The 16,868-nt window shown below is 55.0% G+C and overlaps 1 protein-coding gene across 3 annotated transcripts in view; it reads right to left on the bottom strand.

Annotated features, from left to right (window-relative positions):
- Positions 1 to 16,868, bottom strand: part of RBFOX3 (RNA binding fox-1 homolog 3) — a 188,720-nt gene that overhangs the window by 154,768 nt on the left and 17,084 nt on the right. Inside the window, exon 2 of one of the 3 annotated variants that reach the window (XM_027801296.2) lies at positions 3,433 to 3,576. The exons of the other annotated variants lie outside the window; for them this stretch is intronic. The gene's annotated coding sequence lies outside the window, so the exon portion shown is untranslated. The remainder of the gene's footprint in view (positions 1 to 3,432; positions 3,577 to 16,868) is intronic. 3 annotated transcript variants of the gene reach the window in all.

The raw sequence follows: 16,868 nt of genomic DNA, 5'->3' as shown, positions 1-16,868 counted from the left end.
AGGGTTGCACAAAGCCCCCAGACCCACAGGGCCAGCCCCAGCTCCCAGCCAGGCACACCAGTCCCCCCAGCCTCTGACCCAGGACAGGGGGAGGGAGAAGCCACCTCAGAATTAATGAGCAGACACAGGCTCCTCACCAAGGGCTGAAATGAGCTGGTACCTGGAGGCAGCAGCACACCTGGGTGACCTACATATACGTCACTGATGGAATATTTAACGGGCTCTTTTCAATGGATCGTGCATAAAAAACCTCCAGGCACTTGCACGAAGCAAAATGTGCATAACAAAACCTCCTTCTCTGGAGACAAGCCCTGCTGCCCGGCCTCCGCTTTCAGGAAGGTTCAAGGGAACAGATGGAGGCTGAGCAGGGAGATACAGGAATGGTAGCTACACCACTGCACTTGGTTTTTGGCTGGATGCTCGTCAGCATTCCAAATGCTCACACAGCTCCCAGAGCCGGGACCCAACATCCAAGGGGCTTGCAGCCCTGGGCAGGGCACTGGGACCTTGCTTTGACTGTTTCCCATCCCAACAGGGAACCAGGAGGGACATTCTCCATGTCACCCATTGCCTGGGGCTGCCCATGCACCTCCTTCCCCAGCTGCTCCACGGGAAGGTGTCAGGGATGCTCCTGAGCCACCCACACCATGGCCCGGTCCCAGGTGATGGAGCCAGCTCCAGAGAGCAGGCAGCAGGCACTCCAGGGTGCAGTGATGCCATACTGGTGTGTTACACCCACAGCCCCCATCCCAATTCTGCTAGGATATCAGTCCCCATCCCATTTCTATTAGGATATCAGGCCCCCGGGGGGACCCTGACCAAGGGACACACCAGAGACAAGGGAGGCCAGCTTCCCATAAACTGCCCTTAAAAATGTTTTCATAACATTTCATATCCAACCTACAGTACCACCTCCAGTAATTAACAACTAAGTTTTAATTAAACATTGATTAGCAACTAATTAGTCTAATGATTAGTCACCTGAAGGAGACAAAGCAAAATACTGGGGCTGCCAAGACAGGAGCAGGAGAAGGCAAATGATGAAAGATGAGAGTCAGCTTAAATTCCTTCTCTGCTTCCCTCTGGGCCAAATGTTTTCTCTTATTTTGGTCCTTTACAAATGAAGCCTTCGATGTGACTTTTCCTAATTGTGGCAAGTCTGATAGAGTCTCAGGTGAGTGATGTGGAGGACACCAATTTTTTTAATCTTTCCCATCAGATCTCAGCCTGTTAATGCAGCTAAAGAGCATTTCCCTGCTAGAGGAGGCTCAGTCTCTGTTACTGTAACAAAGTCAGTGGGGACTTCTGTGCCTTCCATCCTGCAGCATCCTGATGAGAACACTGCAGAGCACAGGCAGCACATGGGCAGCAGCAGCGCTTCCCTCTGCCTGCAACAGCCTCATGCCCCTCAGACACCACCATGAACTTTACTTTGTTTCTCCCAAAGACCTGGCTTGTTATCTCCTGCCCGGTGGAGAGGTCTCCCAGCACTCTGCTCCCTGTTCCTGATGCAGCCAAGCCTGTCCCTGCACCACAATGAGCAGGGCTCTGTCAGACCAAGCTTATGAGGGGGGGGTGGGGGGTGGAATAGACCCTGGGCTCTGGGATGGAGGGAGAAAACATGCTGGCAGGTGAAGGCAGAGCCCTTGGCAGCAGCTGGCAGGGCACGATATGTCCAGGCTGGTTCCCGGCCCCCTCTCAAGGGATCTGGGCTGGAGACCTGCTCCCTTCTCCCTGCACACGGTCAAGTCCTGGTGCAAGCCCCTCGCCTGGCCAGGCACGTGCTGCTTCAGGTGCAAAGCTCCACAGGTTTGGCACAGGAGCTCATTACCTCTCCAGCAGCCCCAGTGCCTCTGCACAAGTTGCAGTCATGTTTCCAGGCTGGTGAGGACACACAGCACCGAACCCATCATGCAAGGCATCAAGTTCATGTCACACCAAAACACAGACTCATGGTACTCAGTCCTACACTGCGGTGGCTTTGCACTTACAACCAGCTGTAGAGTTGGGCCAGGTCCTGAAAAGCAGCTTCTCTACTTGCCAAGGGCTGCCCCGAAGCGGGTGTTTAACCCTGTCATCCTGGCCAGGCTCTCTGGGCCATGACTCCCTGGTGAAACCACATGGATGGGGCTCTGCTCCTGCTGCTGGCTGTGGGGAAGGCTGCCTGCCCCAGCACCTCCATGGCCCCAGGCATTTACCAGAGCGTTGCTGTTATAAGGATGTTTATTATTTTGCCATTCACTTATGCCTCAGAAAAATCACTTCTATCTGAGGGTTATGGAAGCACTTACAGCCAAGCACCCCCCAGCTCCCTCCCCAGGGGTAAGAGCTCCTAGCTCCTCTTGCCAAGCACCCTCAGGTGTGCCCGGCAGCTCTGCAGCATCACAAGCAGCCCCTTCCCCTCCCTTCTCCTACCCCAAGTTTCCTTCACCCTTCTGCAAGTTTGAGCCTTTTTGAGTCTTTTGGGGTTTTTCCCTTTTGTTTCCTTTCTCCCCATGCTCTTCCCAGGATCCTTTCTGGGATTTTACAGAAAGGTGAAACAATAATGCAGGTGTGTGTAAGGAGGTTGCAAATGGCACAAGGGTCAGGGCAGAGCCTGCACTGGGCCATGACCATCTCTTGGGAGAAGCTGGAGAGGGGTGGGAGGCCACTGCACCTGGGGAGCCCCAGGGCATCATCCCCACTGCTCAGGCATAATCAAATCTCCAAGGGAGGTAACTCAAAGGCAGAGGCTGGCCAGGCTGGTGGTGCACTCGGGTGGGACGGCTCAGCTGGGGAAGTGTGGTCAGAGGGACAAGTGTGATTCAGGAGGCACCCATCTGTCCCCGGGCAGCGCTGGGGCGGTCCAGCCTGGCCAGCAGGACCTGAGCGGGACCCGTGAGCGCTGGGGAGGTGTGGGACCCACAGCAGGGACAGGGAGGGTTAAACACCGTACCCTCATGCCCTGCCTCCCTGCATCCACTTGCAGAGCTGCCAGTATATTGATTGCTTCACACATCTCCTCAGACTTGGATCGTTACAAATCAATGGGGTTAGGTCAGGGAGAGAGGCAGCTGAGTGGATACTGATACCTTCCTCCTCTCACTGGGAATGGCACCCACTGGGAAGCCCCCACAGCTTCCCCAGCTCCTGTGCAGGTGCGTTCTGAGCATCCTTGGGTCTCTTCGCAAACGGGCTTCTTGATCCACCAGGAGAGGTAGAGAAGAGGCAGCAGCCAAGGACCTGGCAGCTGCCTTCTCCTGACAGGAGGGACAGGGCTGGGCTGCCTGCATGGACTGCTTCTGCTGAGCCTGGCCATCCTGCAGACCGGGAGACCTGGGAAAACCAGCTGCATCCAGATGACTAGCCATGGCAGGAAGAGTCCCCACCACCTGTATGCCCCCCCTGGTCTCCCTGTCCTGCCCACTCTCACCCAAACGATCCCACACATACCTGGATCACACACGTGAGCTCCATCCAGCTGAATGCATGAGATCTGTTAGCAGCAGGGAGACAGCAGCTCTGTCTGTGGCTGTTTCACGCTTCTCTACAAAGCAATCTGCTACTTGGGCTCCTCTGTTCTTCCCTCTTATGCAACTGCACAAAACGTAGAGGAAAAAAATCCCCTAGATGCTAATTTATCTGAGGAGCTTGAGCAGGTTTGCGCAAGGCAGCAGTTTCAGCAGGAAAAAAATAAAAGGGAACAGCCATGTCTGAAATGCTGCTTCAGAAGCCTGCCCTCCCTCCCAGGGACTCCATCCCCCCTCCTCCAGCTCCCCACAGGGGTGCTGCCTCTGTCCCTGCCTCCCTCCCACTCTGCCTGCACCCTGGCTCCTCACTCTTTGAGCAAGGCTCTGGAGAAGCAAACTGGGGGTGGAGGGTGCAGTGGGATCACACATCAAACTGACCGCCTGCCCCGGGGTGTTAGGCACTTCTGAGCTGGCAATCCCCAGGGATGCACAAGGGAGAAGACCCCAGCAGTTTGGCCCCAACCTCAGCACCTCTCCCAGGCTGGGACTGGGCTGTCCACGGGAGCCCGGGCACTCGAGGGAGCTTGCCCATGAATTATCCCAGGCTCCACTGCTGTGGCAGGAGCAGAAGAGCTCGGGGCAGGCAGGCAGTCCATCCAGCCCCCCTGGACCCTTCCTCTGGCCTGGGGAGCACAGCCCAAGCCCACCAGCAGCACCACACAGCCAGGCTGCTCTCCTTTCATGGGGTCCTTTGGCAATTATAGGTTTAGTGGTGCAAAACATAGTTTAATAGCAGCCGTGGCTGGTGGGATCGATTTCTTGTTTTGTTTTAAGTGCAGCTAATCTAATAGATAATTTATTTAAATTGATAGGGCAAAGAGAAATTACATTTCTATCTTCTCCGAATAGATTTTACTGTGTCTGGTGACCCAGGCAAGCTGAAGAGCCAGGCTAAGGGCCCTAACATGCCCTGAAATAGCTGCCTTGATCAGCTTGTAATATTTTTCAATTCATTACTGCCATTTTAGCAAACAACTAGTATAGATTTTTTTGTTACAACAGCTCCTAATGTGTTAGTCACATGTAAGCTGGTACCTGCCTTAACTGCTTACAATAAAGCCTTCCCTCCAGAAAACTGACCCACCAAAACCAGCCCACCAGGAAGGGCCTGGGGGTCCCCAGCTAGTCAGGGAAAGGGGGCAAGGTGGCCCTCAGTGTGGGCAGCCCAGCCCAGCAGCTTGTCCTGCCACCAGAGCCCATTCTTGGCCAGAGGCTGCAATTAAAGCGTTTTTCTGGGGATGTGCGTTGCTGACACTTGGAGCTGATCGGCAGTTCACATGCCAGAGCAGCACTCTGCAGCTGAGCGCCGAGAGGAGGGAGCACGCCTGGGCTGCAAATTTTGATCTTATGCCTTCGGGAATCGTCTTTAGTGCTCTCTACGAGATCTCTAGCTGCACTGGAGCACACTGGCTCCCCCCCAACAGCTCCAGCAAAATCCTCGGAGGGTTTTCCCAGCGCAGAGGAAAAATGCTCAGGACAAGCAGGGAAGGAAGGGTTCATTTCCAGTCTGCAGCCCTCTCTCAGGAGGGGAATTTAAAGGTGTCAGGGGCATGGGCACAGGTTTCTGCCATGCCAGGACTGCTCCCGGTTGGGGCACTCACAGCACTGGGGTGTTTCTCTGCCAAAGCCACCGTGGGAATGCAGGTGGGCAGCAGGCGATGGGCAAGAGGTCAAACGGACAACAGCTTCTGTGGCTCACTGAAGCACTTTGTGCTCTGTCCAGGTTTTTCAAGCAGGCAATTAAAAAGGCACCATCTGAGCCCAGAGCGAAGGGCAGGAGCAGCAGCAGAAGGGGGGAACTGGCAAAGCCCAGGTGCCACGCAGGACGACCCTAGTGCTGCAGCAGGAAGGCAGTGCAGTGGGCTGGGCGCAAGAATACAGCGCTCACTTATCTATACGATAACACCCACTCCCCTGGCAGAAAGGCAATGTCTGACCTGCCCACCCCTCCATACTGTGCCCCCCCAAGGCAGAGCAAAGGCCATCATGCTGCACAGCCAGCACCCATAAAGCCAGCACCACGCTCCCACCCCTGCCGCACTCCCGCAGCCGCTGCCATAGCCTTTGCCTTTCACATCCCAGCTCTCCTCCCTGTGATAACTCCAATAAAGAGTAAATCGCTATTATTCTGTACCCAGCTCTTCTGATACATCCTGATGAGGACCTTCCCCTTGCCTCATCAAAGTCCCCAGGTGGAGGGATGCATCCTGCAGGCACAGAGCCCCAGGTGAAGGGGCCAGGCTCTGGGGGGGGCCTCTGGATCCCCCAGGAAGCCCCACAAGCTGTATCTGTGACCCCAATAAGTGGTAATAAATAAAAGGTAGGCTGGTGGCAGGCACAGGAGGGAGTGGCAGGGCTGAGGCAGGTAGTTAAGCCCTTGGTTCCTCGGTGGGTAGAGCAGAGGAGTGCATGGCGGCTGCACTGCCCTCGCTGCTGCATCGCCAGCACTCCTGCAGAGTCCCCAGCCTCGCTCGGCCATTGGCTTCCTGTAAGAGTCAGCACCGTGCCAGATTTATAGCGGATGCTGCTCAGTATTTCATGCCTGCTGCAGGCAATCCCACCACTGCCACTGCGGCTGCACGGAAAGCACTTTGTAGATTTGATTATGCGATAAGGGGCATCAGAAATGTAACTTGTTGCCTATTTCCCAGAGTAATTAATTTCATCTGTATTGAACAAATGACATAATTTGAGGATTTCTGGGTTATGGATTAAGTAAAGACCAGATGAGAGCATCCTCATTGGCTCGGAGATTAATTAACAGTGTGAGGTGAAGCGAGCTCTCTCCTCTGCAGGATTGCCTTGTCGGTGCGTTTTTAATCCACCTGCCCAGCACCATGGCTGCCCCCGAGGTCACCGAGCCACCTGCCGTGGGACAGCAGCACTGCCGATTGATCAGGGCACAAGAGCCCCAGCCAGGACCTGCTCCCACACCAGGATATTAGGGGATGCCAGCAAATAAAGCCAAACTTAAAGCCTTCCTTGAGGCTTCCCACTCCCCCACCTGGGTTAATTATCTGTTCTTGCCAAGTGACAGGCAGGGCAGAGAGAGCCCTTGCTGCCAGGTAAAGCACAGTGAAAGTGTGCAAGGGCTCATTCCCAACTCAGACTTGGGATCCCTTCGCCTGGTGTGCCCCAAGACTGCCCACCCACCTGGTGTGGCTGGGTCCTCAGTCCTTACATCTCACAAAGTGCATTACTCAAAAAATACAAACCCCACACGAATCTCAAGCCTACAACCATTGAGAGGTGAACTGCAGCTGCATACAGAGGAGAGACTTCAGTGCAAGGGATAGGGGGAGGAGGATGGGGATCACTGTAGGGACCCTGACACATCCCACCATCCCCAGACTTCTGCAGGCATGGCTCCTTGCCTCAAAGCCTCTCACAGCAAGGCAGGGCAAAGACCCTGGATGTGCTGAGCAAGGTCTCTGGGAGCAATGGGGATAGCAGAGGACCACAGCAGAGCTCTGGGGAAGCTGGGTGGCTCCTTCATCCCATCCTGATCCCCAGCACCCTGCCAGAGCATGGCAGCCCTGTTCGGGCTTTGCTGTTTGTAACCAAGCCAGCAAGGCTGTCACTGCAACCTACTGCTCCCACCCCAGGGCAGACATCCTGCCCTGCTCCATCTCCTCCTCCTTGCCCTGCTCCTGGGGCACAGGCTCAGGCCAGGGACCTCCCCACATACACCTCAGCCTCACTGAAACATTTCTGCGTGAGGTCAGAAAAATAGAGCTCCGTGCAGCATTTATTCATGAGCCAGGATTTTATTTAATGTGCCTTGCAATGCAGGATCAAAGATCCAGAGCAGCACCTAATTAATTATTTTTCTATTCTTCTGTACCACCCCCTAGTTGAGCACTGAGTCCCAGAATGTAAAAGCCTCCCTTTCAATGACTCTGCATAATGAGATGGATTTGGACTCCAGCAAATTTGTTCAGTTTTATGGAGTATTATATGAAAATGCTGTGAAATTAAGTTCTGTCTTTGCTATCACGCCATGGCCATCAGAGTGCTTTTATGTATGGCACTGAGACTAAAAGATGGGAAAGTGAGTTCTTGCTGCAGTAATGTGGTGAACAGGAGAGGGAGGAGCCGTGCAATGAGGATGACATGGTGGGGGGTTAGACTGGGGGAGATAATGAAGGAAACAAGAAAGCCATGCAGATTAAGAGAGTCACAAGCCAAGAGCCTAGAACTGGAGTGGCGGCAGCCATGAATCGGGGAGGACGAGCGGGGCTCCCTTCTCCCAATTTTACCTCTGCAAAGTGCTCCAGCAGCCCTGCTCACAACACCAAGGAGGCAAATGCTGCCATCCTGGGGGACCTGAGCAGAGCTCCCGAGAGAGGGCGGACAGGTTGACTCATGCCCTGGCACACCCCTGCATGGTCTCGCACTTGGCCATCCTCACTCCTGCTGCCCCAGCACACGCTGAGTGGTGTCAGGACATGTCTGGAAACATCATGTTAGTAGATCCATGGTTTTTAAAACAAAAGAGAGCACCATGGGGAGGAGCTGCCCCAGCCCCGGCATGTTCCCAGCACAAACCCTTTTCCCTTTCTGGGCAGTGTTTCACCCCTCAGTGCCAGGAGAGGTGCCCAGCACAGAAGGTGCCATTTCAGCTTGGAGGCAAGGAGAGCCCCCACATCCCTCCCTGAGCCAGCTCCCTTTGCTGCCTGCTCATCCCTTCCTGTTCATTCTCCCCCCTCATCTCTTCCCATCCCCTGCCTTTCTCCCCCTCCTCTTTACATCAGCCCTGCTCTCCTGCATTTACCCCAGAGTGATCTATTTTTTCCCTTGGCAACTTTATAACCCATTTCCTTGCCTGACAGCAATTAAGTAGATGCTTCACTTCCAATCCCATGGCCCATAAACACTGGAAAAAGAAAATGTTCTAAAGAAAACAATTGAATCTGCACGCAGATGCATGCGCATGTGTACAGACAGAGGGACAAATGCGGAGAGCAGGGTGAAGCTGGGGAAGATGTCTGAGCCCCTTCACTCGTGTCCTGACACACACACCACAGCCTCCTCACTTCCAAATGTGCATGTGGAGGGGAGAGATTCCTATAATCCATGAGAAGGCAAGTTGCATCCATCAATCTCTGCAGCTCATCAGCCCAAACCCTCCTGTGCCCAGGGCCAGCTCTCATGCTGCTGCTCCTCTTCTGCCCCAGTTTTCCTTGCAGCACTCTGGCACTCACAGAAAAATAAAATGGCCAAAAAACCCACCCAAAACAAAAAAAAGGGGATTAGCACCCGCCCCGTGATGTATGGGATTTTCTTGATGCCTGACAGGCCCTGAGCATCTGGGGACCTGCACTGACAAATCGCACCTTTCAGTGTGCCGTGAACATCTTCACTTTCCTGGGCCAGCCGGCAGCTGACACGTCACATCGCAGCCCCAGCCCCAGCGTTGGGGGAGGGACAGTGGCTGCCCACGGAGCCCCGGCCACCCCATGAGAGCTGCTCCCGCACCAGCGCGGCAAGAGGCTCTTTGATGGACAAGTCACCAGGAATACGGAGCCCTGTGCCGAGGAAACTCAGGCAGACACACTTTCTAATTTCCATGACAACTGTAATGGGGTTTTTGCTGGTTTGGGAGTGCCGGAGTGTGCAGGAACACGCTCGGTAGGCACAGAGCAAGATCAGCTGCTTCTGCAAAGCCGCCCCAAGCAGGCAGCAATGCCCCATGTGAGGTCTGTGCCGGCCCTGCACCCCAAGCCGGTGGGCAGGAGCCCGCTGCCCGCAGCCCCTGCCCACACAGCCCCAGCTGGGGCTGCCCAGCCGGGGGAGGCAGCAGGACTGACCCCGGGGAGTGCAGACCGGAGCCGCTTCCCACCCTGCCGTAGCCCAAGGAGCTGCTGCCCATCATCACCCACCTGTGCACCCAGGAAAGGGGTCTGAGGAGGTGACAGGAGCCCCTGCCCAGGCAAACAGAGGCAGAAACATTGCCTGCAGTCAGGACAGGACATGAAAGGGTCAGGGACCAGACCTGAGTGATGGATGAGGGGACATGTGCTGCTGGCTGCAGAGGAGCTGCACTGGGTGCACCATCCTGCATGCCTGCCTAGGAGAGGGACTGAGGAATATCAGTGCAGAGGCAAATACAGCTTGGCTAAAATGAGCTCCTTTCCCATCCTCTGAGGAGCTTAAGCAAAAACTAAGAAGAAAACAGCAACCAGTTAGCAAGAGAGCACGAAATCAAGGCAATCACTGAAAAGCTTTGGACATGGCTGTGAATCCCATGGCTGCCAACAGTATCCCCAAACTATTAAGAGAAAAATCAAGATGTGGACAGAATTAGATTGGCTATAGGTGAAAAATGGCTCAATTATTTCTAGTGCCAGAACTGCAGAAGGACATTTCCCTCTGTTCCTGATCCACAACCTCCCACTAATTAGCAGACCTAGCAGAGAGAAAAATGCTCCAAGCTCCAGAAAGAGCAACAGCTAGAGACCCAACATGCCGCACGCATTTGTATGTGCTGCATAAGCTGGGCACAGAGCACAACCCAGGGAAAAATGACACTGGTCTAGTAGGGATCAGCCATGGGGGGGGTTGAGTTTATTTTTGCCCAGTGGGGAGGACAGGTTGCCAGCCCTTGCCATAGCTGGGCTCCTTGGTGACAAGGACTGTCCTGCCTCCAGACAGGGGTGTCCTGCTCCAACTGCTGCGCCCACGCTGGCTCTTTTACCTGCTCAGACCATGGCCTGGCGTCCTCGCCCGCATGCATGCCAGGACAGGGGTAACGGCCTGCTGGAGCAGAGGATTCAGAAGAAGAAACAGGGATCTGTCATGTTGGGTTCAAGAAGTCCTGAGCCAGGAGAGGCAAGGAGTGGCATGGCAGAGTGAGGCTGACCTGCAAGGGGGGGTGCAGGCCTGGGCAAAGCTCAGAGCAGAATTCAGCCCAGCCCTGCGCTCTCTGGGGACAGGCTAGAGGGCAGAGATAACTGTAGGTGCTAGCTCCTGAGCCTCTCCTCTCTCCTTTTATGCAGGGATCTTTTAAAGCAACCCATGCATAAAACCAAAAAAAAAAGTTAACAGGAGGCCTTGCCCGCTCCCCAACAAACTTTGGAACATGTCATCAAGAAAAATGATGCTGGCAAGAGAGAAATTCCCTGGGGTTGCTGGCAATTTCCCAGGCTCCAGCCCCAATGAGTGTTTATCAATAATTTCAGGATCTGCCCGTCACAGCCACTGACTGGGAGCACCGGCAGGGAGAACATGGACAGGGGAGAAACCATGAAAAGGGAAATCAATTAATGGCTCCTCAGGAACAGGGATTTGCCAGCATTACAGGGAAAGGTCTGTTCACTTGGCTGTAACAGGGAAACACTTAAACAGTCCTCGGTGACACAAAGGCACATCCCAAGCCAGGGCTAGCTGACAACATGGCTAGCTAAGCTCCAGGCAGGGCCAGGGCTGGTGACAGCAGGTTGCCACAGAAGAGGGAATGACAGAGCACAGCAACAGCTACACACACTGAGCTGCTCATGGCCTGGCCCTGGCTATACACTGGGGTCAAAGCCGCTTCAGGCTCTGTCTCTCCTCCCCACTGTCCATGGAGCCACATATCCAACCTGGGAAAGGAAGGGGAGGCCACGCTGGCAGGAGGTGAAGGGGGTCCCAGCTAGGTGGGAGACCAGAGCAAAGCACTGAACCAGGCCCACAGGACCTGCCTGCAGGCTCCGTCATGCCACAAGCTGCCAGGCAGCCATCAACAGCAGATCACTCCTTGTGCTGGGCCTTGCATCTGCACCACCACACTTAATCACTGCTAATGCATCCATCTTCCATGAACTTGCCTAATTGCTTTCTGAACCAGGGGCTGTGGGTCCCTGAACCCCCCTGGGGTGCCAAGTTCCACAGCATAATGAGGCACTGCATGAAAAAAAGAAAATTCTTTTCATCTGTGTTTTAAATGTTGCCTGATTGTTTCATTTGATGCCACCTATCTATGAGAAATAGTGAATATCCATTCCCTATTTCTCACCTTTATATCACTCCTGGATTTATAAAACTCTATCCTATGTCACCTCTATTGTCTCTCTTCTAACCAAGAGAGCCCTACTTTATTAGTTTCTTCTCACACAGAAGCTGTTCAGTGCCTTTGATCAGCCCTGTCATCCTTTGCTTTACCTTTCTCATTCAACTACCTCCTTTTTGTGATTGGGCAACCAAACCCGCACACAGCATTTGCACTGCAGCATGGTGTATTATACATTGGCATAATCCTGCTGCCTGTTTTGTTTTCAGTCTCTTTCCTAATAACTACCAACAAGCAATTTGCTGTATTTGACTGACATCAGGCACTGAGACGACATCTTCACAGAACTACCCACAGCGATGGTGAGGTCTCTTTTCCTGAGCAAGAAATATGAAATTAAAGGCCAGCTTCATGGGTCTGTAGTTAAGAACACATTCTCATCTGCATTAGTTGGACTCAGCAACATGCATCTGCCATTTTGCCACTCAGCCACTCACACCATAAGATTCTCCCACAACCCTGCCTGATCAGCTTTAGATTTAAATTGTCCCAGCTGTTACTGGTAATGGCCAGCAAAGGAGATCAGTGCAGGCAGGTGGGATATTAAATTCACCGCACCCAGCTCTCCCAGGTGGGAGACACAACTTCAGGTGCATCCCCATATCCTCCTCCCAGCACATTGAACTACTTGTTTCTTTATAGGCAGCATGATCACGAGGGCAATGACAGCACACATGCAGGGGAGCAGGGTCTTTTTTTTTTTTTTTTCCTCCTTACCGCAGTGGTGCTCCCAATGTGACTTTTTGCCCACCATGTGCAGTTTTCCCTCCCTCGGAGATACCTTTACACCCTACCCGAGAGAAGGAAAAGCCCATGGATCCCACGAGCGTTTGGGCAGAACTGCAGAGATCGGGCTCACCGGGAGCGCGCAGCTTCCCCGGTCCCCGCCGCCGCCGCCAGCACCGCGGACAGCGCCGGCCCCACGGGCCGGAGGGGTCAGGCCCCCCGCCCGCCACGGTGCGTCCCACAGCGAGGCCTGGCAGCCCCCAGGGTGGGCAGTGTGACACCCCACACCTGGCCGCAGCACATCCTGCACCCAGGGAGCCCCACGCACAGGAGCTACAGCTCCAACCAGGGCACAGCGCAGCCCACTGCCAGGCCCCTGACACGGGCCCTCTCACGGCACCCGCTGAGGGTAGACCCATCCACCCAAATGCCAGCCCACGGCAGGGAAAACTGTGGATGTGCAGCTGGATGCCTTCATATGAGGGATGAACATGTTCACCATCTGACACACACATCTGTTTCTGCGAAAAACATCCCCGATTTCTGGCTTATTCAAGCTCCTAAAAAATCTTTATCCTGTTCTAAGAGCTGTTGTGGACTGCCCGTGCTGCTGCCTGCAGTGGGAAGGGCCCCTTAGCACGCCCAGCCCTCAGCAAGCATCCTCATCCCTCAGGCCAGCATCCCAGGGACCAGCCATTTAGCTGCTGCAGGGAATTTTGTTCCAAGCAGTTGGCCCAGCATCCTAGCTGGGACCAGACTGGGAGCGCTCAGTCCTGCACTTTCTTCTGCCAAGCTTCAGCTGTCCCTTCTGAAAGAACATTTCTTAATTAATATACTCTGCATCATGTCAGAGCTTCTCATGTATTTGTGCTTCCTCCCTAGGCACCTTCCTGTCTGTCCCTCTTCCAGCAGCAAGGTGATTACACAGGCTGGGCCCCTGCTACTGGGTGTTCCTGAGCCACGGTCCTAGTGTAGCTGTAATGGATTGGTGACACCGTTATATTTATGAGTATTTCAAGAGAAAGAAAAAGGCTACTGGATGTTCATATGTTCTTGTTGTATTATTTAAGAGAAGCCATTCGAGAGCACAGGAGAAGCAGTGTCTGCTCCCAAAAGGAGGAAAAATAATGGAGGGGAATATTTGCAAAAAGCTCAGTTAAGTAAATATTTTATGCCCAATAAAGTTATGGCTTTTGAATGATGCATGCAAGAGAGTTGAAAGGAGGTGAGGCAGAGAGTGAGGCAACATACAGTGTGTGGTGAGTGTGAAGGTGTTTCGGCAGGGAGGCAAAAGAGAACACAGTGCCCTGGCTGGTGCCTCTCACCCTGGCTGGGCAGCTGCTGGCAGGGAGAGCACAGCAGGCCAGGGCTGTTCCAGTTGCTGGACTGACAATGCTGTTTTGCTGCAGAAAAGTTAGCAAACCTTACAGGAAGACTGTTCTGCCCCAAGTGGGTGATACCAGCTGACATGTGGACCCATTTCATCCCCTTCTCTCTGTACCAGGCCCAGGGAGTAATGACAAGAGAAAACTGCATCAGGCAGGAGCCCTCTTGCTCTCCAGAAGCTCTAAGCTCTATCTATGCACTCTGTAAGACACATCCAGACCACTCATTGTAAGATTGTACCCTAGGCAGCCAAGATACTGCAGAAAGGCAACATGGCCCTGCATGAGGTGGGCTCTGGCAAGCTGGAGGGATGCTGCAGTGAGCAGCAGGGAGAGGGGCACCACCAGGTTGGAAAGGAGTTTAGTGCAAGGTCCCTGGCAGCTCAGTGGAGGCATCAGTGATATTCGGTAGGAGCCATGCAGAGGCAGGGTATAGGTCAGGGTATCCCAGGAGGCTCGTAGCCCACTTGAAGTGTTGGGAACCATGGCTGCCTCAGTGCTTTGCCTGGGAGAAAAATCAGACTTGCAAGGAGGGCATGGGAGCAGGGACCAAGGAGTAAAGAACTAGAAGACAGAGGGATTGCCCTGGTCCAGGAGGAAGAGGCAGGCAGGGAAAGCAGAATAAAGGCCAGTCAGGCAGAGGGAGAGGGCAGGGGTGGTGACTGAGGGGAGGAGAGCAAGGCCAGCACATAGGGGGAACGATTCTCTGAGCAGAGGAATTCTCCTCCTGGCAGGCAGAAGCACAGGGTGAGCATCTGGCACAAGGTAAGCACAGAAAGGAGTAAAATACCACTAAGTGTAATAAGAAATGTACTTAATCGATGAGCTCTGCAGCTGAGGATCAATGGGAGACAGACACAGCCATTAGCTAAGAAAGCTGAGAAAGAGCCCTAGGCTCTGATGGAGCTCTTCTCCATCTGATGGATGATCTGATGGATGCCGGGTTTAACTGAGCAGCAGAGGAAGGGTCCCAGGTGGAGAGCAGAACCAGGCTGCAGCCATGAGTCAGGGCTGACCCCCTCTGCTCCTCAGGGCACAGACCCCCAACAGGGAGCAGAAAGAAGAGCCCAGGCCATGGTCTGCTGAATAACAGAGTGCTGAGCCCCAGGAAGCACCACGGACTCTGGACCAGACATGAGTATTCAGGAACAGTTGTAAGGGTGTGAGGAGAAATGGGACTGCTGCTGGCAGGGAAGAGAAGGGACTCAAGCCCCATATCATCATTCAGGGACATTATTTGACTGGGGAGAGGAAGGGCCAGGGTTTTAGCCATGAGCCTTTCTCCTGCAGACCAAAGGCTGCACTGAACTTCAGGTGCTGGTCCTTGCCGTGGGACCCAGCCCAGGAGGGTGCAGGTGGCTATGGACATTCAGGGGAGATCAACTGGAGCAGAAGAGACATGCAAAGCCTCACTTGCACCCATGCTGCTTGGCTGACAGCTGCCTCCTCAGCCAAGGGCCAGCTGCAGAGCTGTTTTCCTCACTGCTCTTGTCCCTTTGCCCCTCTCCTCATGCTGAGCGCTGTGCTGGATTGCTCCCCAAGGGCCACCACACAGAAGAAGTTCAAACTGGATGGCAAAGAGGTCACCTTCCCAAGAAGGTGTTGCACAAGCCCAAGTAAATAGAGTTGCTGCAAAGTCAGGGATTGCCCAGGCCTCAACCTTGAGAGATGTCCCAGTGCCCCCCCTCTGACCCAGCATGCTTGGAGCACATCTGGGTGGTGCCAGCTTTCAGCTGAGTCACCAGGCAAGGGGCTTCCTCTCTCCAGAGTCTCGATTTTTAACCCATGAGCACATTTAGTGCCCAGGAAGGCAGACAGCCCCAGGCAGCAAGTGGGCACAACCTCCAGGTCTTACCGACAGCGCTGCAGCTGCCTCAGCCCTGGCTTCCAGACCCTGCCACACTCCTGCCCCAGACTCCATCAAACACCCAGCTCCTCAAGCCAGCCCAACCCCAGCACTGAACTCCAGCTCCGTGCTCCCTTCACATTTCCAAGCCTGTCGCCCTCAATTCTGACCCCTGCTACTCCCCTTCCCACACCTGCTGAAACCTGGTGGCCAAGAGCCTGATCATACCCGAGCCAGCAGAGAGAAGCAGCACTGATGTCCATGCAAGGGAGTCCTCTGGGACCAGGCACATAGCTAGTGATGTCTCAGGAGCATTACAGCCTGAGGGTGTGCTTAAAGCAAAGTTTCTGTACATGGCTGTGAAGAGGAGCAAAGCGGCTGTCCCCAGAGGTCCCTCCCAGGGGATAGGCTCTTTTCTCCCACTGGGGCCAAAATCATAGCCCTGATCCCAGGAGGCTGCTCCTGGTCCTCCTGGAGCACAGGACAGTTGCTCCATCCCTACACACCACTGGATCCTGTCACCGTGGGCTGTGCAAGACACTCCTGCCACTGTCCCCTTTCCCAGACCCCTACAGGGACAGCTGCCCTGTGACCCAGCATGGGCTGGGGTGAGGGGTGTCACAGTGCCGTCTCACCTGCTGCTTTTCAGACTCGAGCGCCGACCGTGGGTAGCTCGGACCAGCTCAGCGCCCCCCGCCACACGCTCCTCCGGACCCAACGCGGCCGCACTCAGCACCGCCCTGGGGGGCAGGTGGGAAATTGCCCGTCCCGGCTGGTAACAGACAACCGGGCAAAGCTGCACACGGGGCGAGGGGCGGGCGGGCGGCGGGACAGGCCCCTTCTACGGCCCGCCTGCCCCTCGCAGACGCTCCCGAGGGGGCCACCGGGTCCGCGCCCCGCCTCGGGCTCCCACCTCCCCCCGGGGATCCCCCGCCAGCCCGCCCCCAGCGGCGGCTGCACAGCGCCACCTGGCGGCCGGGCCCGGCGCATCGGCCGCGCTGCCGGGGGTGTCCCGGGGAACGGCCCCCCCCGCCCCGTGCCGCTACGGGCCCTGCCCAGGCTCGGGGACAGCGATGTATGTGACAGCGGGACACGGCCGGGCACAGCTCCCCGCAGCCTCGGCGCTCTCAGGAGCGCCGAGGGAGCAGTTTCACAGGGGTGATACCCTCCCGGCACAGACACGAGGCCCTGCCAGAGCTCCCCTGCAGCAACCAAAGCCTCTTTTCCAGCCTTTACGAGCTGCTTGGCTGGAGCATCTTCCTCCCTCCATCTGCCTCAGGGCTCACGCCAAGTCCGGGGCTGCTCCTGGCTTTGGATTTCATGCAGCACACCATCGCTGCTGCTCTGCTCCC

The sequence above is a fragment of the Falco cherrug genome, chromosome 1, assembly GCF_023634085.1.
Source record: "Falco cherrug isolate bFalChe1 chromosome 1, bFalChe1.pri, whole genome shotgun sequence".
NCBI classification, from domain to species: Eukaryota; Metazoa; Chordata; class Aves; order Falconiformes; family Falconidae; genus Falco; species Falco cherrug.
This window is presented reverse-complemented; position numbering and strand designations above follow the sequence as displayed.